Here is a 25502-nt window from a genome sequence, read left to right as displayed (position 1 = left end):
TCACTGTACATCAGGTCTGTTTCTAGGTTTGGTTTAAATCTGGAAGTTTCCTTGCTCTAACTCCCAAGAGGATGCAATAAACCCCCAGTCCTTACCAATCCATTCTCTGGAATATCTCTCAAAGTCATTCCTGGTCTATCCCCGTTATTCAACATAGTGCTTTTGTGCAATTTTGTGAACACAGCAACACACTAGATCATCCTGGCAACATAAAAGAAGCACAACTTAAACTGGCAAACTGTCAGTGGAAAAAAGATAGGTCGACTCTAGGAAGAGGAGAGAAGATGAAAGAACAAAGACAAAGCTGAAAGCAAAAGACTCCTTTTGGAGAGCTACCCTAGAGGTAAAAACAGGGACAAATTATTTTCTCAGCTCTGACTGCTCTAAAATATGCATCACCTGTAGAATTACCGAAGTTCTCAAGCTACCATCTCTAATCTAGTTCCTATTGACACAAAAAGCCTTCCACCAGTCTGGTTAACCCACTGACTTTCCACATGGGTCAACATCTTTTATTGGGATCTTCTAGGGTCTTTCCACAGTCTCATACTAAAAGCCCCAAGAAACAGTTCACCAGCAGTTCCATAGGAATGGCAGCGTCACGGGACTCCATCCCCAGCAGCCAAGAACTGAGGGAGACATCTTTCAGCACATGTGGGGAGCCGTGAGGGCATCACTGGTGTGGGCACATCAATTCACACATGATTTTTCAGTTTGATTGTTCCCAACAAAAACAGGTTAATCCAAAGCCCAAATCATTCATGCTGACCATGCAGTGAAAAACCTACTGAACAAAGGTTTGTTTTGCTAATACAGCACCACTTTACATTCACCTATATAACACAATTAATTTCAATCGGGAAATGTTCATAGCAAAACTGGGCAGAAAACAGCACTTACTGTCCAAAGCTTAAATATCACTCAAGAAATATTTGTACTCAAATCCCCAGAATCTGGGGTATGGCTGTGATAGCCAGACAGTGAATTGGGATCAAAAGAAAATTTACACAGCTTAAGTAAAAATATCAATTGGCTTTGACCTCACTCCAGAAGGGATACAAAAGTATGCAAAATTTATCGACTGATGCATGTTAATGAGGATTACCTGTGTAAAATTTCTTCAGCCAGTGCAGGAGTGCTAACTTCTGCTTAAGGAAAAAGAAATGGATACAAACAGGAAACTGATGTACCGGCAAACTTAAACAAACAAACAAAAAAAAGGCTCAGGCACAGCAGCTCCAAAACACAAATATCTATCATTCCTTTGTCCTGGTCCTGTCACTGTCCAGGGGCAGCATAAAAGTACAAGATGAAAACCATTAATTTTAGGCATCATGCAAAAATAATCCAAATCAATTGCCTCCAAGCTCCCCAAAATAAAAAGTGAGCAAGTCTGATCAATGACTTTCCATTAAGATGATGAAAAACGGCTGCTGAATTTGCTTAAGGGAACACAGAAGCCCCGCACACACTGCACTGCTCTTTGTTATCTCTAGTTGAAAGACAGTACAGATAAAGAAATCTGCCACATGAAATTTTAAGACTCATCCCAGGTGGCCATAAAAATAACAGAATTTCAAAAATTTAGAGACCAAGCCTATTACAATGTTAGAATCCCCACTTAACATTTCCCAAATTAAAAGTCCTTCCAATAATAACAGAAATTTAAATCTAAAAGCCTGCATTAGTGAGTGCTAGCTCCTTCCAACTGTTTGTTCAGAGACTCTCCAACAAGCATACAGCACACTGTAAGAATTCAATTTGGAAACCATCATCTAAAGCACAGAGGAGAACAGGAAAGTCATATTGCTATAATGCTTAGATTATCAATCATCTTGACAGTTTATTGGCTTTATCACCACACATACCATTAAAATGATGTCTGGCCTAGAATGTCAGGAGGCAAACATTAAACAGACCAGGATTAAAAAGCAGATCCCAAACAGCACTCCAGTAAAGTTTCCCTTCCACTCTGAAATTAGTTAGAGCTGACTAAGTAACTGGCACTAGACTTTGAAGAAATATACAGCCTAAAAGGCGCAGAGTCAACACAGGCTTGACGAGCTGATAGGTAATGTCATGTTATGGCAACTCTAAAGCTCCTGCCCTTGATTTATCACGTACTGTGTGCAACAGAATGATTGCTAATGGAGGGAGGGGGGAAGCAAAACAACAACAGCTTAATTTGGTGCTTCTTAGAGCCAAGGGCTTGAGTCAAAAGGGTCAAATGAACTCTTTGAAGTCAAGGAGCAATGGGGTTTTTTATCAATTTTGTAATTATAAAACACACATATTAAAAATAACATTTTTACAGAAAAGTAGTTTTACAGATTAGGAAAATCTAATAGTGAAAATTATATTCAGAATTCAGTTGTAACAGGTAACTAAAGATATACAAATCCTGAGCTTTTAAAGCATAGCTCTGTGTGTTAGTCTGCTAACTAAATTCTGACACAATTAAAATTGTGTATCAACAGGGTGCAATTGAGAACTTTGTCTTTTGTTCAGAACCATACCTCCATGTGCCCAGGAACATGCAAGCAGGCAGTAACAGATAAATAAATCCAACTCCCCTTTTCTCCAATCCCCCACCTCAAAAAAAAACCCTGACATTTCTAAGGATTATTTTAGTTCCTGTTTCCTTCTTTTTGTTTTCATTTTTCCCCAAAATGTACTGGCACTTGCATTGTCCTCCTATTTTATTTAGGATTAACATGTCAGTTCTAAATTACAAATAAGCTAATGGCATGTCCAACCAAGAGAACCAGGGTCACAGTATTCGCTGAAAATATACTGGTTATGTGCTTTCTTATGTCAGTCAAAACCAACATGCACATACCCATCTCAATTTTAAACAGATTAATCTAGGAGCAATTCCAGCCTTCTATACTGATTGATCTTTCATCGCACATATTGCTTAAAGGAGTACTTCTACCTCTGAGAAAGGTGTTGAGACATTTACTATTTGCCACATACTGATAAATCTTTGTTGCTTGAGCACTGAAGCTTTAATATTTAGATCCCTTTGCAAGTAAGATTCAACTCTGTAATTACTATTTTACAGTCTACACTCACATTTTGAGGGACTGAAGCACTCTTTTTCAGTATATGCTGTTCTTTCTTAATTAAGACAGCTAAATGAAATTCTAACTTAAGAAAAAGTGCTGACTTCATACTTGACAAACCATGGCAGCAATTTGTAGTAAAAAATCACTCTTATCCCTAACTGTGACATTTACTATGTATTGGCTCACACAAGAATTTCAGTAAGGTCAGAGACACAGTGGAAGACTCTCTGAGCTGAATTTTAAAATACAGGTAAAAACATCTAGAACTGTTATCTGGCAGAAACATACAAAACACACACAATTCCATAAACAAGACTGAAGAGGAAGAAGACCAAATATTTAGAGATCTCCTAAAACCTGAACACTTCTCAGGAATCTGGCATCACCTCTCACCAAACTCTGAATAGCCCAAGTGGAAATCCTGATCGACCAAGAGGATATTTTTAATTAGAAACCTTAAGAGGAATCCCTTTGTTTCCTCTGACTATCACACTGAGGCTGAAAAGCAAGGCTTGGGACTGACCAACAAAGGGAAGTTTAGATGCTAAATGTACTATTGGAAGGCCAGGAATAGAAGAAGGAGGCCTCAGAAAACTGCAGATTACCAAAAAACACACACAGATATGAACTTCCCTTTCATCAGCCGTTCTTCATACATCGCTGGCACTCCATATTTATTTGAAGGAGAGCTTGGTGGGGAAGCATCCACAGCAGAAAAATGGGGCAGGAGAAAACACACATAACCCACCTAAAAACTGTTACTGTGTTGTCTTCAAAGTTAGTGAGGAGAATAAGAACAATTTTCTTCAGAAGGCAATGAATGTCTACCAAAAAAGCAGTATCAAGATCAGCATCTTGAACAGAGCAGAGAACAGTGGCAGTTGCCTCAGGAGTGTCCACTTCATCAACACCTGCCCACTCCCAGCACGTAAAACACACTGCACTTGTAGCAACAAAGTGTTATAGCAAACCCCAAGATACTATGAGGACAGAGTAATTTCATTTCACACTGCATCAGGGTGCGCTAAATTCAGATTTCTTCTCCATGAGCTTTACTTCTCATACCACAAGTGCTGTACCCAGCAAGTCCCCAAGGACCCGGGCCTCACTAGCAGTTAATGATCCATTAGACAGCCACCTTGATGCAAACCAGAAGGTGGCTAATGCTCTAACAAAGTGGTCCTAAACTACAATAACAGACAACATTCAAGGATTACAGCCACTATAAACCAGTAGCCATAGTTAATAACTGTAATATTTCATTAAAATGGCTAGAAATAATGCACACCAGATACCCAAACAATTACAGATGACCGCAATGGTATTAGAAAAGTTGTAATATAACACTGAACAAAAACAAGTCAGACATTTGCCACAGCACACTGAATTGTGTCTTCACAGCATAAACTCTTCCTAGTTGTTTCACCATCACAGACACAGAAATATTCAATAAAGAGTAGAAATTCAGAATAATAGCTGAAGAAATAGCTATTATTAACAGTCAAAATAAACAAGCAGCATCTCTAAGAGTAGCAAGAAGACTTTTACCCTGTTTCTATGCAGCTCAGCCAATAAAACTACCTTTATAACTTCCATTTGCTTACATTTTTCCTGAAGCCTAGCACACCAGTAGCTATGTCATAAAATATACATCAAACTTTGCATGGTTTTAAAATATACCACAATCACTTAATTGTCCTTCCATGCCCCTTGCAAATTAATTTATAGACCTAGGACCAGAATAGTTTATCAAATTAAAATCTTAGTTTAAATATCAAAACAAATTATATTACTGAAGAATACTGTAGCATGGTTTGGGCAATGACCAGCATTGACAAGATGGCAAAGAAGATCCTTTAAATTACAAAGCTACATCTAATACACTGCTATTGTAAAAGGGGGGAAAGGGCAAAAATTAGTATATTAGCTACTTAATTTATGTTAAAAAATCATTATATAGCAAATTAAATTTAGTATTAATAACATGAAACAGAATTCTTCTGAAAGCTTTGTGTCCTGATAAATGAAAAGTATACCATGAGTGCTACTGCCCATTTATCAGAATTAGATTGCATTTTCATAGTTTTGTTGGGTAGCTTGTACGAACCACATCCACTGAAAGCATAAGAACAAGGAGGCCAAATAAAGAAAATCTAGTTGGAATAAAAGAGTGGAAATGTGACTTCCACAGAAGTTCTGTAAAACACTATTTTACTGGCAATATAGTTAGCCTTTGGCAATGTGCCATACACCCAGAGAAACACAGGTCCTATAAAAAGCCTGTGACATGGTGCAAAAGAAGAGTTTTAACACACCCTAAAACACACATATGGCAATGACAAAGATATTTACATTTTGAAATAATGTTCCTGTAGTTTTGTAAAAACTGCAATCAATTTCATCACTGAAGGAGAAAGCTTGAGAAGATGAAGTTAAATTAATTTGGTTTCTTTTCTAGCTGGTTTAGAATTTTTAATTGGTTTGTTGCTTTTCAGAGGTGCATCAATTGAGTACAGATGAAGTGAATGCAAGCTAAAAAATGTCTCAAGATCTTGTGGCATAGCAGGCACTACTGCCTCCCCGGGCAGCCTGTTCCAGCCTGTCCACCCTCACTGTAAAGCTCTTCCCAGTGATGAGGTGGAACGTGTTGGGTTTTAGTTTATCGCTTCTTGTCCTGATTCTGGGCACCACTGAAAAGAGTCTGGCAGCATCCCCCTGACACCTTTGAGATGTTTGTATGGATTGATTAGATTCTCTCTCAGTCTTCTCATTTCCAGACTAAACAGGCCCAGCTCCCACAGTCTCTCCTCATCAGAGGGATGCTCCAGTCCCTCCAGTCCCACCTCTGTGGCCTCCACCAGACCCTCTCCAAAAGCTCCTTGTCTTCTTTGTTCTGAGGGGTCCAGAACTGGACACAGTACTCCAGATGTGGCCTCACAGGGCTGAGAATACATATATTATATGTATACTTGTAGCAGTTATTGAACAACAAGCTGCAATGTGCTGCCCAGCACGGTAACAAAGCAATTCTGGCCTAAATACAACTTAGGTGTCAGAAACAGAAAGCTGTCATTGTCTTTACATGTCCAATAATCTGTCAAGATACTGACTCCTTTATTCATCTCCTACTAAATCCTGTCCCCAAAAAAGCATGGTAAGAGTATCAAGATACCTTTGAGTATCTTCAAACCACCCATATGGTTTGAAGATACTCAAAGGTCCCAATCATGATGACTTCACTGGAGGTTAACGCTTGCTTTGTGCAAACCCAGAGTGCAGCTTTCAGTTTAGTCTAGTTTTCTCCAAAAAGAGTCTAGTCTGCACATGCTTAAACCAGTCGTGGAACAAATCGGTGATCAGCAAGCAGGGACTTCTGGGGGATGTGCTTTCAAATTTCATTGCTGCCAAATAAAACCACTAACATAGATACAGTCTCAGTTACATCTGATCTACCCAAGAGAAAATGAACAGCAGTTCCAGCAGAACACAGGAAAGCATCAGATATCCTGCTGAAAAAACACATGGTGAAAGTTTACCAGTACACCCTACAAGCAATGTTTACCAAGTCAAACCAGATCCCACAGCTCCTAGTCCTGGAGAATCCCAAGCCTTCTCTTCCAAGGGATACTCTTTCACATACTCCACTACTCTCATCCAACTGTTTATTGCTGTGCCATGACAGCACCCAGCCTCCAGAGTACAGGGTGTTTGAAGCAACAAAATATACTGGGTTGTGTCCTCCAACCATGTTGGGGCAGGTAGGCTAAAAAGCAGTAATCACATTCTACTTCAGAGTGTGGAAAAAAAGATTTTTTTTTCCCCCACCTATTCCTGGAAAAATATTCTTCCTTAACTTAGGAAATAAGAATTAATAATTCAATTTCTCGTAAATCTACAATTTCAATGGTATTTGTAGGACTGATAATTCTTCTACCCATCAATGCAAACCACTGTGAATTTCAGAAGTACTAAGAAAAATCCAGTGGTATTAATTTCTGGGGGAAGATTTTAATAATCTCCTCCAAGCAGTTTAAGATACTGCTATACAGTTTGCACTAAAGCCATACCCCAAATTGGAAATTCTTATAATTTAAGAAAACTGTATAAACTACTGTTGTAACATTCGCTTTCATAAATGACCACCCAAACTTCTGTTCTTACTTTATACTGAAACCCCAAATATAATTAAAATCTCGGAATGAAAATCATACCTTTACAACAAGGTATACCTACATGTCTTTCTATTCACTCTACTAGATAAAGAAAAACGCTGCCAAAACAGCAACATTTAGTACCTCTGTACCAACCATAAAAGTAAGTAAGTATTTTGAAATCAATGAGTGTACAATGAGTGTACAGGATCTAACTAAGTTGCAGCAACAAAGCCCTTACACATTTTTTCAGTGACTGCCAGGACACTGCAGGTGCATTTGCTGTCTAATTCTGATCTGCACAGAGATCCACATTCCAAGCTGCTTTTCTGAAGCAAGTATTCTTCAGTCAACTAAAACACAGTATTTTAGGGCATGCAGCTCTCTCACCCAGTGTTAATTTTTGCTAAACAATAAAGAGAATGGAGCAGTTTGGAATTGAAGTCAAAAGTGTCTCAGGACTGTCTCAATTTTCTAAAACTTCACTGAGAGGAACCCTTTACTTGTTCCCAAATACTAAATTATTATGAACACTTAGTCACAGACCTAAAAATAAAATAATTAATAAATAATACATACATTTTTAAAATAAATATTAAAAAAAAAACACGTTTTCAACTCAGTCTTCTGTTTTACCATCTTCAACCTGCATCTGAATGCAACTATGACCTGTCTGAATCGAAAGCTTTCTGAGGTTGGATAACATACCCTGTAACCATACAGGTATTCAAAGACATTAATGGCAGGTGCCAAAACATTCCATTATCAGCTGCCCAAATTCGATGAATTGTTTTCAGACTTCAGAACAATCATTACTAGATACAAAAAAGCTCCTGCCAAATTATGGATGTTGCAATTCCAAATTACAAAGAGGAAAGCTATTTTACTTATCCTCCCTCAGTCCTTAAAACAGTTTCACTTGATGTAAGGGGGGAAGAACAAGCAGAGAGTGAAGAGAAATTTTTTGCTGAGTTTTTGAAAGACAACACATCCATTGTACTTCAGAGGTTAAAATATTTCAGTGCACAATTTCTCAAATTAATTTCAAAAAAAACAAACAGAAAAGAAAATTCCAACTAGTCAGAACCAGACCCTGTGAGCAACACCTCACTATTAACATCTGAGACTCCATGCAGCTGACTTTATTGATCCCACAGCCTGTATCACACACACACCCCCCACATACACATTCCCCCCTTCCCTTTGGATTGTATACTCACACTGGATTTCTTCCTGACAAAGACACCTGCATCCTTCTTCTGTTAAAGTTTAACAAAACAAAGCCACTTTTTACTGGTTCTACTGAGGAAATGCCAAGTTCTCAAGTTACAGAGACCTCTAGAATGTGACAGGTCTCACAGCAAAAAAAATATTCCCTAAAAGTAGTTGCCTACTGATAGGGAAGGAACAGTTTAACCAGAAGAAACATCTCTGTGCAACCTTGGTTGCATACACAACGAAATTATGAAAAGCTGGGGCTCTGGAATAAAAGCTTTGAAAGACATTTCATTCAAGCCAGCACACACCCATAGATTTTGGTTCAAAAAATCAAGTACTGTAAAGAGATTACGCATATTTCCTTGTTTTTCATGCCAGAAATATAATATCAAATTTTAAAAATTAAACATTATTTCATATAGGCCACTAAAAGCAGTGTCCTTTTCATAGAAGTAGAAAGTGTCCAGACATCCTTTATATTCTTTCCATGAGCACTGCTCAATAAATGTTGCAACCTTAAGGCTTTTAAATGTAGTAGTGATGATATCATCATTTTAAAGGCACTTTTAGAAAACATTAGGAAAAACAATTTCTTTTCTCAAAATCAAAATAACAGTAACCAGGTTGATTAAAAGTGGTTTATACTAACAATATTCACAATATCTGCATTTACAGGCTTCTTTATGTATGAGTAGCAAACCTATACAGAATTCTGAAATAACAAAAGAGCCCCTTGAACTAATGTGGCACAATAAACATTTCATTTAAGCTCCAAGAGAGACATGCCAGAAAAGCACAATTTTTACACTATAGTGAGTAAGAATAAATACTAAATATTTGGAAGAATATAATATTTCCACTACTTGAGCTTTTGTACTTAAAAGCACAAAAATGTTTTCAATTCCATGCATAGAGCTGCTCTGAAAGCCACATTGAATATATTGCTTTTGTTTGTTTAGGTTATGCACAAATAAATATTGGGATGACAGTTAAAGACACATCCTTGAAGTAGTCTACCCAATAAATTTGGAAAGAGAAAGAAAGGAGGAGGAATAAAAAAATCCAGCTGTATAAGATTCTCTTTGTTGCCTGCTTGTTAAGGAATCCTCCTGGCACAACTGAGGGGATTATGAATTCACATGTGAATTTATCCCCTATTAAACTTTTAGTGAAAGGGTCAGTTAGCAGGAATGATAAAGCTCAAGCACACCAGTCACATGCTGGCAGAGCATCTGTGACTGGCTCTGCTCAGGCATGTCCCTAGTTTATAGCTTTAACATCTTTTCACAAGTGGACTGTTTTCTGCCTGCCCCTGCTACAGGGGCCTACAGGGGCAGGCAGAAAACAGTCCACTTGTGAAAAGATTAGAAATAGAGCAAAGTACAGTTTCTCACGAGACAAAGGCAGTGACTTCATGTCACACTTTTTCACCTTTCTTTTTTTTTTTTTTTTTTTTTTTTAAAGAGTACACCAAGGAGGACAGAGCAAGTTAATATCTCCCATCTCACTAGCAAGGGTTCTCATCATCTCTTAGTGCTTTGGCCACTCAGATCTTCCTATTTTCCACTCCAACTCCTTTCACTGGGCTACCTTAGCTTCCAAGCACCATTCCTGGTCTCACACATATCACTGCTGTACAGGTGGTAGTTAAAAACATACAGCAACTGTGCCGGTGCTGAAGCCTGGTCAAAATTTACATTTACACATCACCTTAATATCATATACTTGCTTTTTAAAATTTATACTTCTATTGCTATTATGCAATGTAACAGAGAGAACAATCCTGTTTGTACTTTTCTGTGGTTGTGTTATTTCTACAAGAGATTTGGTTCAAGCTTTTGGGGTGAAGAAAAAAGAAAAGTACAAAGGCCAGCAACAATACAGCAGCTACAGTCATGACTCAAGACTCACCTTTGTTATGACAAGAGGTTCTGTGGAACCAGTCTGTGCCTTCTCACCAGTCACCATATCCAACGTCCAGGTACCCTATCACCTGTCTTCTTCCAAATTCTTGGGGATTGAGCATTCTCTAGAGTCACATGAATCTGACCTTTCCCTAATACTCCCCAGCTGCAACCCACACATGGTGTTTGAGCACACACCTTGGCCTCTAAGCTGTTCCAGGGCCCCTGTGACAGGCCTGCAGGCTGGCTGAGCCCAGCACAGGGAGGGATGTGCCTGCCAGTGCAGCTCTGTCCTCAGAACCATGTTGGGAAACATCTGCTCCCTTCCCCAGTGTGTGACTCAAAGAACCCAGCAGCACACTCCTCACTTGCCTGCACCTGCAAGACCTAATAGGTACAGTATTTTCTGTTGAGACTTTCTGAAGTCTTGTTGTTTTAGGTGTCAGTAGTAATAAGGCAGACACATTACTTGGCAATCCATTTAAAAAGTCCTATTAGTGAATTCTTTTGCATTAAGTGATGTCACAGTTGAGACAGCCACAATACATAGCGTATCACCATACAATTTCAGAAAGCTTCAGCCCATACAGAGTAACACCATACCCCATCAGAAGGCTTCAGGTATCTGCCCATACAGAGTAACATCACTCCACTTTAGAAAGCTGCAAGCATCTGCACCTCTTGTTCTTTAGCCCAACCTTTTATCCCCTCATGTTCCTGCACTGCACCTGTGTGCCCTCTGTTCCCTTTGGTGGTTGCTCAGTGCCCCTGGGCACTCCATGGCTCATTGCTGTCAGTGCTGCTCACCTGCTTCTCACAGCTGTGCCCACTGGGGCTCAGCCACAGCCCCACTCCAAATCACCACACACTGTGTGCCTACGAAGTGACACAAATAAAAAAGATAATAACAAAATTCTGACCTTCAGAAAACTTTAATCTGGCTTGGAAGGAAGCATATTATAAAACAGCCCTCTAGATATGTTGTATAGAAAAGTGAAGAGATCCAAAAATTCTGATATAATACTTCATTTACCCATAATGTGAAATTATTTTTCACAATTATTCACAAAAGCTAGATAGTGAAAACTGGATCACACATATTGAAATTGCTTTGAGGTAAAAGAGAACAACTAGTTTGGATTAAACAAGCTTCCTGCTCACTTCCCACTCCAAGTAACCCAATTATATGTAGTTATACACTTGCTTTTTCTGCCCATTGTGGTTTGATCAAAAATATCCCTCAAAAAGGCTTCTTTATGCTACTGGGTCAGTTTCAGTCTGCAGCACAATTTACATAGCATCTATTTCTATTTCCTGCAAGGATGAATAGCCCAGCACTTCTGCCAAATATTTGTCTATGTAAGTTCAGACTTCACTTTTGTACCATTTTTAGCCATCATTCAAATTGCTTCCACCATGAATGGAAAGAAAAAATGGACTTAGTTACAACAACTGGTGTATTAATTTATTAGTTTTTTTCATACTAAACACAAAGAGTTTTTCTCATGTTTGACAGAACAGACTCAGTCATATTTTTCTCAGCTCGTTTTTAATCTTTTCCAAATGGTCGATTTTACTGTGCTGTTGATGCATATGCAATTCCATGTGATGCAATTGCATTGCACAGCTTAATATATGAAAACAACCAAAGATCAGAACATTTAGCACCTGCAAAACATTCTTCAATTACTGTCTTTAGCCAGATAATAAACTAAGTAAATGACAGCCATGTGCCATGCTAATAAACTAACAGCAGAGGATTGAAAAATGTGAAAACCACTTTTAAAAATAAATGGTTATTTAGCATAGTTTTACATTCTGGAAGATGGGATTCTTATATATTATTTTAAAGGACAGTGTGTAATCTGTAAGACAATTAAATTTTGTACCAACTAATCATCAGATGACAATATTTTTATATCATAATGAGGAGAAAGCTAAAAAGTACCTTCACCATTCCAGGCACTGCTCAACTGCTGGGTTTTTTTCACCCACACAAAAAGAAAGTGACTAGCCATTGAAATAATTTAAATATCTTCTTTTATAAAATATAAATAAATAAAGTAAGCTTTCTATTATACAGTTTGGAGAATTTTTGTTGTCAGAATTTGTCTTTTTTTTAATATTTAGAAAGAAGACTACAATGAAGAAAAGCAAGTGGGTTTGCCATCAAAAGCATTCATTGCTCTGACACACAAACACCTGTCAGTGGAAAAAGTCTTCAACTTCTTCACTTCTCTTTACTATGAAGAAATGCGTATGAAGCTTTCAGACTATTTTCTTCCAGTGTTTTGAAGTACCTTTCAGTTCACATGAAGGCTAACAATTGCAAAGAAGCAGAAGAGAAGGAAAAACTGGCAAAATGGAAAGACTGAGGAGCAGTGAAAGCCTCCCTGCTTATAGCTATTCTTTTGTTGAACACTCATATGGCACACCCATTTTAAATACAGCTGAAATGATATACAAAAAAAAAAGCCAGGAAAAATATTTCAAAAGTTTAATTCCTAATGTAAATTTCTTCCCCTGCAAATATTTTCTTCTGAGTGAGATTTACACATTAACAACACAAATCATGAAATATTTAATGAGCAACTGTAATAGAATACTATTTATATAAAATTACAATTTATATGCAGGGTTTTTTGCATTTATATAGCAATCTCTAATTACCTTATTCAGTGTGTAACTACAAAATAACTACAGTAGACTAAGTCAGTTTTATAGCTGACACTACTACTGAAACAAGAACCAACATTTTTAGAAAGTGTATGAAAAATATTACAGATTATTTTGAAATCACTGTTGCACATGGCCACATAAAGGGAATTAAGCTTGCTAATTTTGTAAGAAAAAATCCCAAAAAATCTCTCTTTCACTGACATAAATTAAAATCTTTACAAATTTCACATTTAAAGAAAAGAAGAAAACTTGCAGAAGCATCAAGCCGGCAATCTTGTAACAGCAAAGCCTACTTCTTATGGATTAGTAAACCCTCACTTACATCTGATAAAGTAGTTCTTCCTCCAGCTCTCCTTGCTTAGCCGCCCCTATCAATCCAAGGATACCTTTTCTCTGAAACAATTACACTTGAGGAGTTTTGAACTTCTGGTGCAGACTAATCCATTTAACTACAGAAGCACCTTTCAAGCTTCCATTTGACACAAGTCCATCGTTCATCATTTGCTGGTGCATATGCTTTTTGCTGACAGAGCTCCATTACTAGAAAAAGCTCAGTAAGTAAAGCTGATTTGAAACAACTATATATTATAGATAGCCTGCATGAGACACGCTGATTTTGAGTCTAGAAAATCACCACATAAAAAGGAAGGGGGGAGGGGTGGCTGAAAAGAACTATTTAATTATTAATATACTTTCACTTCTCACCAACTGCTGCAATGTGATTTATTAGCGTTAATTTGCAATTTACTTGGGCATGGGAAAAGAAATTTAACTCTGTGTAGCAAAGTACATAATATGCTTTGGAATTCTTGGACCAGAAATGTTTTTGTCTTTGATTAAAACCGCACCAATGCTATCACAGATCCCTACCAACTTTAGCATGTTGTAAGATCATCAAGCTGGAAATCAATATGCTGAACCATAAATTCTGCAGCACAAGCAAGAATATATTTGATTCTATTTTTTGACCAGTGACATAATTTAGGTAACATTAACAAGGCCTTTCTGTAGTGTATTTGGCAGTAGTGATTTACCAACATGCATGAAGGTTCAGCATTTGGTGTGGTTTAGTATTTTAGCCTCTATTTTACAGATGCAAGTATAGGGCAAGGAGGGGGTAAGTAATGTACTCAACATCCACATTTTCTTATTCATCACTTTGGCTAATAAACTTTATGGATACTGGGGGTGGGTATAAGAAGGTTTCGCCAGTTTGGCTGTGCTCACTCAACTATCAGATTTTTTTTTTTGAGAGAAGAGTCAAACAACAAAAAATAATAAAATAAAAAATATAAGGAGTATGGTAATGAGAGCTGGTAGCAAAGTAAAGGGTCTATCAATGAAGTACAATTAGCCTTCACAAAGTTCTTTTAAGGCTCCATGAAAAAAGCATTTCCATGAACCAAGGAGGTACATGCTCAGCCTGAATGTCAAGTAATAGTTATATCCCTGCTTTTCCAAGTGCCTTGCTTTAAAAAGGGATAGAGGCACCTCCCCTAACATTCACAAATGTTGGGCCAATCTTTTGGGGAAGGAGTGAGACAGAAAAGAAAGACAAAAGAAGCAGCTGAAATAACAACAGATTTTAGGATCTATCTTTAAGGTATAGCCGGATAAGGCCTTTTCCCACAACCAATATTCTTCTCCCTTCACAGACTGGAATGAAAAAAGAAGTTAAAAATGGGAATGGAGATGCAGAGTTTGTTGTATCCTTGAACAGGATTTAACTTCTTTGCCTCAGTTTGAGAGAATGGGACTTGTAAGGCCTACCTACATTACAAATTTTTGTACATTACAGAGAAAGTTTTCTTTTCGGTTTGTAAGCATAGTACAAAGAGCAACACATGGAAGTAACAGTCAGAAAACATCATTGGGATAAAAATCAGTATCTTGATACTCCGTGATTTCTTAGACATTTGACTTCTTTGTTCCAACAGATTTGTTTGTGACACCAGTTACTTTAACCAAGAGCAAGTAGTCAATCTGCTTATGATGAGCTCCTTATGTAGACATTGTGACCACTTCTCCCAGAAGACTCCATAGGAACCTGGTGTCCTCTTTGCCCTCTTCAGCCTAGATGTTAAAGAAACTACCTCAGACTGCTTCACATGTCATACAAGCAACAAAAACGAGCCTGAGGCATCTCATTCTCTTATTTTACAGTATGCTCGATACACCACAATAGCAAAGCTGGAACATTCTTGAATACCTTAAGGAAGTTCACATTTATTCACACAAAAACAATCTCCAAATTCAGGACAAGAAATCTGTCTCATTACCTCCTTACCTCCCAAACTGAAACTCCTGGTAACTATGCTCAATTTCAGAGTATTAAGTTCAAAATAAAATGAGAGTCTTGTTCCACACATTTTTTCCCTGTTATCACCTAAGGAAATGAAGAGACAGGGAAAGTGCAATGTGCACTTTACTGATGCACTTTTTAATAGCTAATGTGATAACCTTACTTAACTAAAACAACCTAATTATCTTCAATTGTAAGGAAATACAATCCCCTTCTTCTCTATTTCCCTTACCAAACCACAATCTTTCTATTTAAAGAAAAAAAGCTGGTACACTGACATGTGGAAAATGGTGTTTACTGATTAACAGGTATCTCATTTAGAATTATTCAAATTTTTTAGTACATTTTAATGAGAAGTAGAAAGCATATAAGCTGCAGATGGGGAAAAAAATCAACAGTAGTGGACAGCAACAAAAAACAAAATAGAGCTGAAATTATCAGACTAAAACAGGGACAGACAGTAACATTTCTGAGGCAATTAGAAGGGAAAACACCCCACCTTCAACAGGGACAAAACCAGTGTTTTCCAAAGCCACAGTGATTACCCAATTATTCTTCCCTTCTCCTCTGTTTGAGCATCAATTTCAGACTAGTACAGGAAAACTAGGTTAACATGATCTGAGGAGGCTTAAGAGGAGTTTTAAATGCTCACTTTTATAAATCTTTATTTTAGTGAACATGACATGTAAGCAAGACAATAGCTGCTACCAACGTTCATTCTCTTTCCAAAATACAGTAAATGTTTAAGAGTTTAATACCTGTTTCAATCCTCAATATCATTTTCATATTTTTTTCATAGATCTGGAACACAAGCACTTAAAATCTGACCTTCAGTGTTATCCTAATTATATATTCCATATTGGCTGGATATTAAGGTGTAGAGTTGAATAATTTTATTAGTTTCTAAAGAGTCTATCTTACTTAAATAGTTTATAAAATATCTTGGTTCCATCAAGGGTGTATTTGTACTTAGTAGAAAACATGATGAGGAAAAACAATACAGAAAGTCAACCCAGACAAGTTTTAACAAGTACCATAGCACTCAATAAAAGAAATATTTTTTCCTCACTATTTCTGTGCTCTTCAAACTTTAAATGAGCTACACATCCTATAGCAGCTGTTCAACTCTCTGCTACTCACATTCTCTTAAAAAAATAAACTCTTCAGCAAGCTACTGACTACATACATAACTATTTACCTTCAGAAAATGAGTTTATCTGTAAAATATATAAGAACTATACACTATTTCAGAAAATACACCTATTTCCAAAGAATAAAAATCAGTTTTCAAAACTTTGTGTGCACATTTGATGTCATGTTTTGCTAAGAAAACAATTCTCCTCACTGAACAATCCTTCAAGTTACACAAGAAATGTTTGCCTCACACATCTTTGCCAAAATTGAACTCTGAAGTTCTAAAATGCAAAATATTGATCCTTTATAAAAGCAAACAAGCTTTACAACTCCAGGAGACAATCTAAAGATGATCCATCCTGCATTTCACCTCTTATGCCTACTAAAATGGGAGAGTGAAGTACAACACGCTTGCATCTGACAAAGACTGGACCTAAACCTACAGCATGTTGATTTACACAGCCATCAAAATCCTTGCTTAAACAAAGGTTCCTTCTGTTTCCATGCATTTTAGGTTAATTTAAAAACTGAAATTATTACAGGCCCCATTTTGCTACAAACTGAGAATGTACACATTCTTTAGCAGATTACTCACAAGCATGGTCAGGAGTAATACATATAAAATGGATAATGGCAATGTTACTCATTTTTTATTTACTACACAAATAGAGCAGACTAAAAATGAACATAAGGTCCTGCAGGGCAAACTCTGTGTTCTCTAGATATAAAAACATTGCTCATTAAGAAAAAAAATCAGACGCAGTGGCTACATTAGAGAATAGTTAAGTGTGTAAAGAATGGAAACATATATCAAAATACAAAGATTTCGTATTTTCTTGGAAAAATCAACAGTGATACTGATGTTATGAGCCTCCTATTTTTCATTTAGTAGGTCTCAACACTAAATTATTAACAGTGGACTACTCTACATCAGTCAAAAAGACTGAACACGAGACCTTTTGCCTGAGGTTAGACTCTGAGACACTCCAATCAGCACATTTAAACTCTTAAATATGATGTTGCCTTCAGTATTTTTTTCTATCTAGCTTCAAGAGCAATTTATGAGCTTATGAGAGACAGATGCCCAGAGAGAAAAAATTGACCTGTCTTTTTCACAGGACGTGCAAACTTCAAGAACCTTGAACCTTTCTAATCCATCAACAAAATACTTGTCTTCAGTTGCCAGATGGGTATTTGTAAAATAAAAATAAAAGCCACACACAATATTGAGACTAGCAGCTCAACACTGAGACAGAATTCCATCAGAATACCTATATGAATCAGAATACTCTATGTGCATATACCTGCATGTGCATATTCACACAAACAACAGAGGGAGAACAAATGTAACAGAAACAGCATCAGCATTACAATGAAACCTCTCCAATGGAGAGTTTACCCAGTTTGTTACAATAATAAAGTAGCACAGGTAGGATAAGCAATTAAAAATAATTTCATAAAATATTTTTAAAAGAAATAATGTTTGCTTCAAGGAAGAGATCAGAGACTACAATGCAAAAGATTTTCATCAGTCAACTTTTCTTAATGGCTGCTTACGTGCTAATTTAAATGCTTTTCTTGAGAATGCTACTGTTCATTATGAAGATACAGTCTCTATCTTAACACTGTCAGAACAGCTAGAAATGTGGTGTTAAAGCTTTACTTTATAAATAGTGACAAATGGTAAAATATATTTGCATATTTCAAAAGGTCACAGCCTAGTTTTATTACAAACTGTACATATCGATAAATCCCAGCTCCAGTCAGAGGTCAGCAAAGCATGTTTGACTGGTTTCTACATACTTTATCTGTCTCCACGTATACCCAAGAACTGAATACTGGAGTGTATACATATCCACAAAGTAACAGTGATCCACCAGGCTTCAACATTTTTTACCTAAGAGAAAGCAATCCCTGAAGTAGAGATGCAATAGATACTCTAAGCATCAGAGCTCTCTGACGAAGAGGTTTTCAGGACTGAAGGGAAATTTATATGCTTAAATTACCACACCTGCAATAGAATTTCCATATTTTTTATTCTTTGACACTAGACTGTTCACAAAATATCAAATGTTTTTTCAGGGAGTTGCTCTCTTTTCCTCTCACGTAGCTTCACCTATAGCAGGTAACTCAAGAACATGCCATCCCCAAATATCTAATTCATGCTGGCAAATCACAAGGAGGAATACACCCTGACTGCTTGCAGTTATAACACTTACTTAAGAAACAAAATAAGCGGAGAAGACAAGATCACACTGAGTTACAACTTTATAGTATAAACAGCAAAATCTTAAGTCCCAAAATACTCACAGAGGCGTAGCATCATAAATATATGCTTATGAAAAGACTGTCACAGTCTTGATCATTATGCTTTTTCTAGTTTAATACAAGTTACATTCATATCCAAAGATAATTGAAAAGCTTAAAATCTAAGCTTTGCCAGACTGGAAGGCTGAGCTGGTTCAAATGAGCACTGTTTGTTGATTGTTGCTAACTAAGACTTTAATCTGTTTGAAAATCTTTTAGTCTAAGAGAAAGAGGTAGAAGATATTTCTTTAAACTGATGTGAGCTCCCCTCTGAACCAACAGCAATTTGGCAAGGAAGATGAGCTGGCACATCAGAACACTCCATTAATTCATGAAGACCAGTAGCTTCTCTGTAAAAATATGCAAGGCCCTAATGCACTTTGACAAATGACAAAGGTTATTAAAGGACAGCTTGTGGGAGTATAATTGCTTTGTGACTTGATCACTATTAACAGAAAGAACATTGGTAGAGAGTTAACAGCATGAAACATGAGTACAGGAGTCCACCAAGATCTTGACTCAGCAAAGCACATAAGGACATTAATTCCACTCCTGTATTACAAAACAATTAAGAACATGGTTAAGTGCATGCTGTATGACTGTCATGTAACTGGAGAAAAAAACAGCCATCTTCTCAGAGGCCATGACAGTCTACATCATAGTATACACAGATATATACTATATAGACAAGTAGTACTGCTGTGCTAGTATTTGTTTTCTATAGGTAATGAAACAATCCTTACCAACTTTGCTGTAGTCTTTATACATATTATGTTGAATACTTTACAAAATGACTGAAATTGTTCAAGGACTCCATCTCCAAAGCTCTGCCCAAAACATTCAGGGTCTCCCTCCACCACCCCAAAAAACCCAACATTTTCTGCATGCATCAGTTTCTCTATGTTTCTCAAAAATACTTACCAAACCTGAGGTGTAAATCAATTTATATTACAGGAGTTTAATGGTTTCAAAATAGAAGACGGAGGAATACCAAAGAGAAATCGGACAAGGTTAAAAGGAAACTGGAGAAAGGTTGAGGCCCAACACATATTAAATAAAAATCAATCACAACGCTTCAAGAATTACAAAGATATAGCATACCACTGCTCAAAGTGAGGGGAAATGAGGGATAGGACTCCAAATCACATGGCAGCACTTGCTTTGTACAGAAATAAGATACAAACTCTTACCTCCCTGCAAAGCACCAACTCACGGCAAAGGCAGGGCAAGAGATTCGATGCATTGCACTGAACAAGCTCAGAATTCACCATGAGCCAGAAGCCCCTGCCTTGCTCAACGGCAAAACTTCCACATACCAGAGAGGCTCCAGATTTTTTGTGGGGCAGCTGCACCTTCCTTCTTATGTTTTTACAGTGGCAAAACACTTCATACAACTCATGGCAAGCATCTTGCCTGACACAACACAGAACTACCAAGTTTCAAACTATTTTCTGAAAAGGCTGAGTTCCACTGCAAACCTTGCCCTTCCTCCACACAACAGCATTATTTGGAAAGAAAAATGCACACATGGCATATAGAAGGGTATATAAGAGAAAGAAATGTTTAAATACTTACTTTATAGCAAAGGTCCAATCTACACAACAGGGAAACAATATTCAAAAAACAAAGGATTGGTCATTTGGAACAGTCATCACAGTCAGCTTTGTACCACTGGCACAATGGTTGTACCATTGGTTTGAGGATCTTTTAGTACAGATGTGTTGTATAAGCAGCTATTTTTATGCTACTTTTCTTTTAGTAAACAAGGATGCACTGGGTCCTCAGACACTAGGCAGAGTGCAATTGGCTAACTATTATCCACTATGGAAGGATCAAGCAGCATTTATTAAGTGCCAATTTAGACATCACCCAGTTGGTTCTGTGTATTTTGTATTTCTTTGGAGTTAAGAATTCCAACAAATTGAAAGAACTGAATTAAACAGTAAAAGACCATATTTTGCCTAACTTCAAAGGAAAAGGTTTTACAAGGTTTACATCCCTCTCTCTGGAATCATTTGTATCCCCAGCAGCCAATAGATGATCAGTGTCCCAGCTCCCTCAGTGTCTCAGCCAAGATACTGGGTTTTGGACTGAGAATTTTGCTGAAATGACAGTCTAAGACTTACACTAAGTCATTACATTTTTCCAGCCACTCACATAACTAATCTCACCTCCTTTCCAGCCTTACTGCCTAGAATTACCTGTAAAACTAGTGTAATCTACCTAACTTATCCAGCTGAGTTTCTTTATAACTGATTCAATGTTGGAATATTGTCTGTATTTTATTCACCTGCTTTCTTCTCTGCTGCTGCAGATAACATCTTCTCAACAAATACTGTGACTGGTCATATCCACAGTGTTTGATAGTCAAAGTTCAGTTTAACTACGTCGGGTGTCCAAAACTGCAATACTGTTTGAAAACATCCCTATTTTTAAGTAGACCAAACCCAACTTCGTAGATGCTGCTGCTACAGGTTGTCAGCAAAGGAAACTTACTACCTCTACATAGAATTTGCAATGAAATGTTGTGGGAGTCAGAAAATCAGTATTAACACTGCTATAGCTGGATATGGCCTCTAGTCTCACAGCAGAGATTATTCTTGCATTACATCAACCCACATAAAGCTGCTATGCTTAAGGACTGAAGAAAATTTGCTAAACAACCATTTGTAGCTAGCATCAATATTAAGATGCCTAAAGACAGACAAAGTACAAAAGGAAAAGTAAGGGTGAGGCAGTGGTGATAGAGGCAAGAAAAGTCTGAACCAATATTCCTTCAATAACTATTCACTGGTTCTTTATTTCCACACCATAAAAAGCATCTTTCACAAAACAGATTTACTTGGGTAATACATGATGTCAGCATAAATCATATCTTCATCTTTTGTCAGTGCCAGTAGTTTTCTTGGACTTCTCTGAAGAAGAGCAGGAAGAAAAAAAACTTAAAAACAATAAAAATTAAAAAAAAAAAGAAGAGCAAAAACTATCTTCCAGCTTTGACAGAAAAGATTCTTTTTGTTCCAAAGACATTTTGTCTTCACGTAACCCACCAGCATCCGCCTGTAGAAGTCATGCAATGAGAAAGCATCACAAAGGGTTATCAAAATGCAAAGTCAGTATCAATATCAACTTTCTACTCCTTCCAAACATGAACTTCCTTTGTTGTTATCTAATTTCCTCTTCAGTGAAGTAAATTAATACTTGTTCACATTTAAAACAAGAATTAATGTCATCTATGCCAGGACACTGAGACCATTCAATAGAAGGACAGCACTGTGTGACGGAAGTCATGAACTGAAAGTAAGCCACATGTTAATAACAAAGATAAGTCTTCAATCTCCTCTGCTTTTCTCCCTTCTTTCTGACTTTTATGACATTGTGTACAGCTTTTTGCTTCTTCTTAGTCAACTAATTATTATTTGTCCACTAAATAAAAATTTGTTTTTACTCTGATTACAATTCTCCACAATGATCTCTGATCAGTACACAGCAATCGCTTTACAGGACTATGATAGTTGATCAAGCATTCATGAGAAACAACAAGAAAACAGAAAAAAGCCCTTCACATTAGAATTAAGTTTAATACACTTTAAGAATCTTATTTCTGATGGGTTTCGTGAATTATGGTAAATGCCATGGTATTTACCTTCGTCCTCTAGAGATAAATAAAATATACCTCATTTGTATGCTTATGCAATATAATTCCTGAGCCTCCTAGTTTAAAGTTCATTACTATAACACGCAATTTTATTATATTAGACCTATCAGCTTTAACAAGGAGAGAATAGCAACATGTTAATTTTCCCTACCTAGTTTTCAAGTATGACTCTTCTGACACAGAAAGCAGACAGCAGATGCACCATCTACAACAGACACACATTAAAGAATAACACATATTTGTGAAGAAGTCCCACGTGATGTAATGAAAGCAGTAACTGTCTGATTAACTTAAATAAAAGGCAAAAGTACAGTTATGTGCTGTAGAAACATATAGTTGGTAGGCACTACATTATTATGTGAGATAAGATACCTGGAAGCAGGGGAAAGATTTTTGCAATCACACAGAACAGAAGAATTTGTAGAAATAAAGTGGAAGCCAACACAACTGTCCATCACTGGGTCATCCAAGGTAGCAGTCAGGCAGCACAGGAGTGATTTGAGAAGAACTGAGTAGAGAGCAATCAGAAAGGTTAGTAAAGTAGAGCAGCACAGAAGTTCCCCGTATTTGCAAACCAATACATTATCATGAAAACATATCAAAGCAAACAAGTGAAATACCCACCCTGCACACTTCCAATAAACCAGAATTCTAGTAGGAGCAACAAAGCCTGTTAGAAGTGATGACACAGGACAGAACCTATACATCAGGAGATCTCAAACTACTAAAGAAATATATAACAGAGCAAAAACATTTCTGCAAGCTATTAAAAACTTAAGACTGCTGTTAGTTTATGATTGAAATTTATATGTTGAAATTTCTTAGGCCTTAGGTTTTGTTTTTCAAACATCCAAGGAAAAATAAAAACAACATTAGGCTCACATTAAATGAATCTTCCACTAAGAAAAGCACCTCTATGAAACGAAAATAAATATAGATTACATATAAAGGCTGGATGTAATAAAGTCACATAGGCATTTTTGTGAATTGTGATCAGTTATGAGTTTTAGGCTTAAACTGGACAAGCTTAAATCAGAACAGTAAACATTGCTCCTTTTAAATGGTAACTCTGGTAACACCATGAAGCACTAGGTAGATCCCATACAGCTACTGAATGTATCCATGCATCTGCATCCATGCTTGGCTCAGAGAATTTCTAAGGAATCATCGACAATTCCCACACCAAAACCAATGCAAATAAGCACAAGAGGAAACTATTCCTGCAACTTACCATCCAAGACACTTCTAGAAATTCTGCAAGTGACAAATCATCAGTAAGGCTGTACATCCTTACACATTTCACCAGAAGGCCAACATTCAACTTTACTGAAATTCCATCTTCAAGATCTGTTTCCTCTCCCAGTAGGAATGTTTCCAACACCCAATTTGAAAGCTGCCATTGTGTCTTGTATTTCAGAGATAATATGCTCAGGGTTTTTTAGTAATAATTTCAGTTTAAAACAACTTTGAGATTCTTCCAGAAGTCATCTAAAGGATGTTTGGAAGCATTAGGCAGGAAGAGAACCTGCTAACCACCACTGAGAATACTACTGAAAAATATATTCCTAGAAATAAGAAATCACAGCAAAGCAAAATTAGTATAAGCAGGGGGATCTTGCTTTAAAGGAGATTTATTCTTACAAAATTCTCCAGGTTTGTTTATGCAGCTATCAAGATGTAGACAATGACTTTACTCAAAGTAGCCTACGCATATTTGGAGACTGCTTTATTTTTTATATTAGTTGCATGTAGATATGGATGTAACTTCAAAAGCTCGCAGTATTTTCACAAAAACAGGAAGACACTAACTAAAATCTGTGATGATTAGTACTCTTGAGTACTATCAAACAAATTACTTCAACAGCTACTATTTCAATAGTTAGAAAGCAAGTTCAGAGTTGCAAACATCAGCATATAAGCTTAATAAATATGTATGAGGAAGATGGGTATGGAAAGAGTACAAGATCAGAAGACAGAAAACTGTTTAGCAGCACTCCAATGAAGTATTGCAGTACTTGGAAAAAGAAACTTTAGTTTTTAAATAATCCCCCTCAATAGTCCTAAAATAGTAGCACATAAAATGTTTGCAAAGTAAGCAAAGCAGAACTCAGTACTTTGGATTCAAATATTAATCTCTGCTAATATAACAAAAAAAAAAGGGTGTATAATCAGATTCCACCTGAAATCTCACCCACATACAGAAAAAATAGTGACTATAGGTAATTTTTTTATTAAAATAGCTTTAAGAGCACCCAAGTAATCAAGGATTTTCAAAAAAAAAAAAAACAAACAATAGGAATAAAACTTAAAATGCTGTTTACACACTGATTGTACAGGAGTGGGGAAAAAAGGGTGAATTACTTATCTCAAAGCAGTGTTTTGTTAAAATAATTGTAGTCTCAGACTACTGTCTTCTTCTCTGCTGAAATATAATCTGAAGAAGAAAAAGAAATGCACAACCAAAGTTTTTATAGGTCACATGGGATGCCTGCTCCCATGCGCCAGATGTGAATAGGAAAAAGAAAGTGGTCAACATATGATATCAAAAACCAGTGCAGTTTCAAATATTTTAAACATGATGTCAAGTGCATTCAACAGGTCGACAAATGCACTATATTAGCCTAAATTTAGTAGGTGATAATTGAAATCAGAGGTCCAGTCATTACCACTGACATGTTTCTAAAGACTACCCAATAAATTTTTGTCTGTTTCCGATGCTGTATGACAGCTGGCAGTCAGAAGGGGAATCACCCAGAGGGTATGAGCACACAAATGTAAAATATTTCTGTAGTCATATTCCTGCATCTTCCCTTTCTAAAACTAATTTAACTGTGACAATACTATCATATAAACACATGCTCTCCAAAGCAGAATTCCACAAGCTTCATGGCATCTTCCTGTAAGCACTGGGCATGAAACAGGGCAGTAACTTAACTAACTCCAACTGTATGTCCTGTACATGAATTTTCATAATGAAATTAATTCAGTTCTGTTAGAGAAACCAGATCTGGTATCCCTACTTATCCTTCCAATCATGTCTTAATTTTTAGTTAGAAAAGGAAGAAATAGAAGAAATAGAAT

General features: G+C 36.8%; 1 protein-coding gene across 4 annotated transcripts in view; it reads right to left on the bottom strand.

Annotated features, from left to right (window-relative positions):
• LRMDA (leucine rich melanocyte differentiation associated) overlaps positions 1-25502 on the bottom strand; it is a 612262-nt gene that overhangs the window by 567022 nt on the left and 19738 nt on the right. For 2 of the 4 annotated variants that reach the window (XR_008432035.1, XR_008432036.1), the window contains 3 exons: positions 22794-22929; positions 22573-22626; positions 21535-21823 (listed from right to left, as the gene is read on the bottom strand). The exons of 1 other annotated variant lie outside the window; for it this stretch is intronic. The gene's annotated coding sequence lies outside the window, so the exon portion shown is untranslated. Of the gene's footprint in view, positions 1-21534; positions 21824-22572; positions 22627-22793; positions 22930-23652; positions 24406-25502 lie in introns of those variants that run through there. One more of the 4 variants, XR_008432037.1, reaches the window with a different exon arrangement.

Source organism: Vidua chalybeata, chromosome 8 (genome assembly GCF_026979565.1).
Source record: "Vidua chalybeata isolate OUT-0048 chromosome 8, bVidCha1 merged haplotype, whole genome shotgun sequence".
NCBI classification, from domain to species: domain Eukaryota; kingdom Metazoa; phylum Chordata; class Aves; order Passeriformes; family Viduidae; genus Vidua; species Vidua chalybeata.
The sequence above is the reverse complement of the archived record's forward strand: the minus strand, read 5'-3'. Positions and strand labels throughout refer to the sequence as shown.